This window comes from Urocitellus parryii, chromosome 3, assembly GCF_045843805.1.
Source record: "Urocitellus parryii isolate mUroPar1 chromosome 3, mUroPar1.hap1, whole genome shotgun sequence".
Taxonomy (NCBI): Eukaryota; Metazoa; Chordata; class Mammalia; order Rodentia; family Sciuridae; genus Urocitellus; species Urocitellus parryii.
In genome coordinates this window covers 176,188,334-176,195,774 of record NC_135533.1, presented here as the reverse complement: position 1 = coordinate 176,195,774, position 7,441 = coordinate 176,188,334, and positions in this window count along the sequence as shown.

Genomic DNA, 7,441 nt, shown 5'->3' with positions numbered 1-7,441 from the left:
CAGGGTACATCCTTCATCACATCACATCAAAGGTGCATATGATCAACATGACTTACACTATCGAAATTAACCTTGATTCTGTGGCTGAGGTGATATTTCTTTGGAAAGTTGTATTTGTTCCCCTTTCCATACTTTACTTTTTGAAAGAAAGTCACTATGTGCAGCCAGCCCTTTAAAGATGGGAGTTATCCTCCACTTCCTTGATAGTGGAGCGTTCATTTTTGTAAATTACAACCAAGCAGGTAATTTTTGCTCAGGAATAGATTCCCACTCAAAACCTTATTGCTCCAAAATGAACTGAGCCAAGATACTTGCTTGCTATACCCAGTCTTTCAAAGGGGGCATTCCCTAATAAAGAGGGCAAATTTTTCTATAAAATAGTATAAATAAAGCCTCTTGCATGTAATCAGGCTTAGTGAGGGATTATTCCTATTTCTATTTACACAAGGTCTTGTTTATTGCTTGTTTATTCATTCTTACTCTTACCTACAAATCTAATGCAGTTAAATATTACAAATCAAGAGCTCTGAGAATTCAGTAAGGAAAAAAGTACAATTCATCTTTTCAAATGAACATAAGAGATGGAAAATAAGTTCACAATAAAAACACAAATGGGGGATGGGGCTGTGGCTCAGTGGTAGAGTGCTTGCTTGGCATGCTTGAGGCACTGGGTTTGATCCTCTGCACCACATAAAAATAAGCAAATAAATTAAAGGTATTGTATCCATCTACAAGTAAAAAAATATTTTAAAAACCCACAAATGGGTAATATACATACATGCATATATGCTCAAGTCTAAAGTAGTTACTTCTGAGGTAGATATGGAGGTGAAGAAATTACAGGGTACATAGTAAATTGCATAGTAAACAAAGAATTTTTGCAATTGTTTTTTGAAAAAGCAGTAAACTGTTCTTAAAGGAATAAATATATATCTATTAAAATATATGTGGTATGATTTCCAATCCAATACTGGCTATAAAACCTGAAACCTACCTTAGACTCTCTTTACTTAACAGTTTCTTGCAGTGAGAGATAACCTACAGGCTTTGAGAACAGATGGCTGGTATTGTGATACATGATGTGACTATTTATTTGCATCTCTTAATTGGGAATTTAGCATTCAAGGTCACCCCACCTTCTCTGTTTATAATTAGAAATCACAGATACCATTTTTCTTTGCTTGGTTTCTGAGATTTGGCAATTAAGATGATGACACAGAAAAATCATTGTTCACAGGCAATTTTAGTTCTACTTGGCTCTCACATGAAAAAACTAGTCATGTGCATAATTTTTCAGGAAGCATTATTATTATGCTGCATGCTTTCACTTTGGTTATTAAATAAATATATGTAGACAACTGCTAGATGAAGGAATTGTTCCACTTAAGACCATTTTGACAGTCTAAAGGAGTCACAATAAAACTATCATCTCTTCATAACTCACATGAAATAGATGAGAAAATTAAGAAGAGCTGGATCCAAAATTTAACTGCAAAGTAACTTTATGTTCCTGAAAAGATGATCCTTAAATGAAGATGGTGATATTTTAGAGTGTTCAAATAAGAGACAAATAATGTGATATTAAAATTCAGCATATCACTGGTGAGTAATCAGCACATAACAGAAGCTGACGTGTGCTACTAAAGCGCTGTAAGAGAGGGAAGTGTGCGGTGTTGCCAGCCGGGCAAGGGCAACACCATTCCTGCTTTCTCCCCAGAGAAAGAACCTCAGATAAACACAGATGGGAGCCAGAGAAATCAATGCCCACTTATTTCAAGGTATGATTTTATGTGCTGAAAAGATGCTCACAGAAGTGCTCTACATTTGTTTGTCTGACAAAGGCTACCACCCCGGTCACCTTCTTGACCTGGAAGGGAGTGAATTAGTTTTGATGGTTATTGTTCTGGGCCTCTGAATAACTTCTAGTCAGCTGTTCACTGATTAGCTGAAGGAAATAAGTTCACACACATAATGAAACCTCTTCTATCATCACGTTTTTATTTAACTGTCAGGGGTGAGCAGCCAAAATAACTTGAGAAGCTACTGAGAACATGAAGCAAGTGCATTATTGAGGCTTAAGGCAGGCGTGGGATTTAAGCCATCTTGGATCTCTCTAGACCTTCTGAGGCATTCCTTTAGGAAATCCTACTGGAAAAAATGGTTGGGGGGTTTGGGTTTTCTGGACATAGTACAGACTCCATTTGAAACTTAAATCTCTTGGATGTTATTTTTGAACAAAAATTTTCTCTTACGATTTCGCTCAGAAAGACTTGAAATGAAGGAAAGGAGCCTTAAAATTATGTTACCAATTCCAAAACTTCAAATAACATTGGAATATTTTTAATAGAGCTTTGCAAAGCAACATGACCCAATTTGGTTACAATCTTTCTTTCCACTACAGTAGACTGCCAGGCTTAAAAACAATTAGGGTAGTCATAGGGAGGGTGGATTTTTTTTTTTTTAACCTAGAGCAGACTAAATACAAAGTAAAATTCTGTAAAAATCCTCAACATCCAACCCTTTATAATCACTGAAGTTCTGATTCATTGTCAGAATCTAGTCTCAGAATTCTCTTTAATTGTTGGGCATTTTCCTCAGATGCATACTCATAATCAAATGTTCGACTGATTCATTTTCCAATTTTCTTGCACCAATTTCTGTCAGAAAATAGTTTCAATGTCCCACTAGGCTGATGGGATTTCTATTGATATACACAACAATGTAGAAAATACTGTTGCATTTGGGAATCAAAAGGAGCCACAGAAATTGTATGCAGGAACATCACACAGCCTATCAGCTGTCTCAGGTGTCTGGCTTCCAGGAAATCTGGCCAAGGACATTTTGATTAATGTATACATTTGATAGGCACCTGACATCAATTATAGTCCATATCAATTCTCTTCCAAACTACCACCATCATGACCACTACTGAGATTAACTGTCCAAATAAATATCTTTCATGTTATAATCAAACAGAGACTAGTGAGGCAAAGAAAGAAACTAGTAAGTAAAATAGAAATGGTCCCTGACTTATTACAGTTCGACTTACATTTTTTTTTACAACACCATGGTGAGAAAATGATATGCATTCAGAAACTGTACTTTGAAATTTGAATTTTGATCTTTTCCCCAGGTAGTGACATTCAGTATGATATTTGGAGACTGGGCAGTGGCAGTGAGCCATAGCTCCCAGTCCTCTACTCCATTATGAAAGAAATGACTGATACTCCACTGTGTCCTGTGTAGTTAAGCTATAATGTTCAGGGTGAGGTATATTAAATGTATTTTAAATTTATGGTATTTTCTACTTATAATGGGTTTATTAGGATGTAAATACATTGTAAGTAGAGGAGTATCTATAATTCAATCAGAAGATGCTTCCCAAACCTCAGTTATTTGCATATCACTCTAGAGATCTTTTTTTATATCCTAGGACCATGGTACAAGTTAAAAACATATAAAATTACCAATATTTGAGCCCAATTTATAAAAACAGAAATTTCATACGACTCAATTTAATGTTATTTACTTAATTTTTCTTTAAGTTGACTAACCTTAAAACGTTAAATTCAATCCAACAACTGTGCTTCTTGATGTTTACTGAAAGGAACTGAAAAAAGTTATGCCCACTCAAAGCCCTACACACTGATGTTTATAGCAACTATATTTATAATTTACAAGGCTTGGAAGCAAACAGAATGTCATTCAGTAGGTAAATGGATAAACTGTGCATCCAGACAATGGAATATTACTCATCTCTAAAAAGAAATGAGTTATCAAGCCATGAAAAGTCATGGAGAAAAGGAAACGTAAATGCACATTACTAAGTGAAAGAAATCAATCTGAAAAGAATATCTATATCTATATCTATATCTATAAGAATATATATATAGATATATATATCAGTATATATAATATATATATATATTATATATACTGAGATTAACTGTCCAAACAAATATCTGTCCAAATAAATATGTAGAAAATACTGTTGCATTTGGGAATCAAAAGAATATATATATATATATATATATATATATATATATATATATATAATATTCTGTATGATAACAACTATATGGCAGTGTGAAAAAGCAAAACAATGGAAGCAATGAAAAGATAAGTTGTTTCCAGAGATTAGTAAGAAAAGATAGATGCATAAAGACTTTTTGGGCAGTGAATCTACTCTATGATACTATAATGGCATAATACCAATTACACAATTATACCTTTGTCCAAACCTACATATAATGTACACCAACAGCAAACCCTAATGTAAACTCTGTTCTTTGAGTGATAATGATGTTCTAATGTAGGTTTGTCAATTGCAGTAAGTGTACCACCCTGGTGGGAGCTGTTGATAGGCAGGGAGGTTATACATGTGTGGGGATAGTATATGGGAATAATGTATGTGGGAAGTATATGGGAAATCCCTATATCTTCCTCTCAAGTTTGCTGAAAACCAAAAACTGCTCTAAAAAAATAAAATCTATTTTTAAAAACCCTGAAAACTTAAATTAATTCTAAGTGCTTTAACCCTTAAGCATTCCGTAGTAGAAAGTCTCCAGATATGGTCACCATCAATTCCTTCCCTCCCTGAACATTTATACTCTTTATCTCATCAAGAGATAAAGAGTCCCTTTCTTCTTTCCTTGATTTAAGGCTGTTCTGTGACTTTCATTGAACAATACAATGGGCAGGGACGAAGCAGTGACAGTTCTGAGCCCAGCCATTAAGAGACCCGGCAACTTCCACCTGGGTCTCTGCAGAGAAGCCAGTCACTATATAAGAAATCTGACTACCTGAGGCCACCATGCTGTGAGGAAGCCTAGAAGCTAGTGACATGAGGAGGTCACTTCGGGGTAACTGTGCAACTTAGCAGACAGGGAGAACCACAGCCCCAAACATATGACTCCATTTGAACAATCTCAGTCAGCTCTCAGCAATTTAAGTCATCTCAGCTGAGGTCCTAGACACTGTCAGCAGATCAGCCACCTTTGCTGTGATCTATCAAGATTCATGGCCTACAAAACTAATCACCAAAATTAAGAAGCATTGCTTTAAATCACTACATTTGAGAATAGATAACTGCAGTACTCCACTTGAGGAGAGCTGCCTGGTGTTTAAGACCACAGAGCAAGTGCCAGACGGCTCCAGATCCGGCTCCAGATCCCAGCGTGGCTACTTACCAACTCAGAGTTTGGATAAATTATGACTGTGGTAGACTGCTACATTGTGACCCCCAGTGAACTGCATTTCCTCCTTTCACACCCTTGTGCAATCCCTCCCACACTGACCTGGCTTGACCAGATGACTTGCTTTGACCAATGAGACATTAGTATGTGTGATGCAAACAGAGCCTTAACACACACTTGCACAATGAAAAATTTCCTCTTGGAATGCTTGCTTGCCCATGGACCCCTGAGTCATCATGTGAAGAAGTCCAGCTGCCTGGATGAGAACATTCATCCCACAGGAGTGACAGATTCCCAGCTAGTCCCAGCTGTTCTAGCCCTCTGCTCAGGTGCCAGAAAAGTGAGTGAAGAAGAGCAGAAGGACTCTGCTGAGCCCAGCCCAGATCATGAATCAAAATAAATAATAAATCATTGTTGTTTAAAGCCATCAAGTTTTGGCACGGCTTCCTATGCAACAATAAATATCTAAAATGGAAATACTATCCATTTTGAAATCATAAATGTGATAAAATGTTTTTCCTAGCACACATGAAAATTTTTATACAATCCGTGTAAAATTATTTTCTAGGCCACCAAATAATCCACTTGTCAGACTTTGAGAAACACTGATTTAACAGGACAGCATTAGCAATGATAATGAGCGGAATAGTGATCAATAACTGACTAAACTACACTTTTCAGGACTCTGGGCTAAATGCTTTATATGCATGACCTGATTTAATCCTCCCAACAACCCTACTAGGTATGTTCTTTTTATCATTCCCATTTTATAGATGAGGAAAGTGAAGCTCAGAAAAGTAATTTGTCAGAGGTCATATGAGGTACACCTTTGCTTACTGCTTACTCTTACAACTTTTTTCTTTCCTTTCTTTTTTTTTTTTTTTAAATGAAATAGGAATGTCCCTTGATCTGGAAGCAAAGGAAGGAAATATTTTCTACGTATAAATATCTATCTTTGTTTGCCGATATCTTTGCCTATATTCTATTCAGGGTCTACTTCAGGGTCATGGCTACTATATTTGACCAGAGGTTTGGTCTAGAGACAGGTTCCTCACCCTCCCACCAACTCCCCACCTCCACCCCAGCTGGGGGCTATCAGGACCAGCACATAATCCTCATCAGAGCCACTAACAGTAGTGAGTGGACACTTACTGTTCATCCTTGTGCCAAGTGCGGGAGTGGGAATGGAACACTGAGAAGAGATTTAGAGTAACTGTAATATCTGACGCCAACCCTCGAGGAATTTATATATTTATTTATCTCTAGATGAGACAAAACAGTATAAGTATACAGAGAGGGAAGGAATTGATGGTGACCATATCTGGAGACTTTCTACTACAGTATGCTTAAGGGTTAAAACACTTAGAGCTGATTTAAGGTTTCAGGTTTTTTTTTTTTAATAATTTATATATTTGTTAAGGAGACTAGACTAGTTCACATTCAAAATAGTCACTAAACAAAGTAAGGCCACTTAAAATTATATTGTAAATTATATCAGACAGATATGCTACAGAAGTTGGGGAGAAAGGACAAAATCAGGGAGAGGCTGAATGGAAACGACAATCCTTGCAGGCCTCAGAAGTGAGCACAGGTTTTGCAAAATTAAAACCTGAGAAAGGAGGGAACTCTAGATAACAAAAATACCCCAGGAAAAGATGTGATGATGAGAGTGATCACAGAACAGAGAAAAAGATTTGGGATGGAGAGTAAGTTTGGATCCATAGACTAGACACACTGAATGGACAGAGTCTGTATATGGGATTTGCCTTGTGTCCCTAGCCCAGGACCTGGAACGCTGTTGAGTACTAACTGAATAAATGTGTGTCAGGCATGAAGCGGAGGATCCTTTCCATGGAGTATTGGTGGGTGGGAGGTTAGAATAGACAGAGGAAGAAGGAGAGCAAAAAAATATATACTTCCAAGGACTACGTGAGTGATGGAATCAGAGGCTACACCCAGAGCCTTTCATGAGGGTCCTGGGGGGACAGGGAGGTACAAGGAGTCCAGGCAGATTAAAGGCCTGAAAGAGAATACCCTACTAGCCTGGGACCAGGGTTTTCCCGCTGTGTCTCAGAAGGTATCTTAAGACTGGGCAGCCCCATCCACCTACTGAGGGACATTGGAAGCTCCATGGCAGCTTCCTTCATACTCCTAGGATAGAGCTCAGTCCTCTCCCTTCAGAAACTGCCCTTAGTTTCACAATGACCCATTTCTTGCCACCAGCAAAAAACGTCTCCTTTCGACCC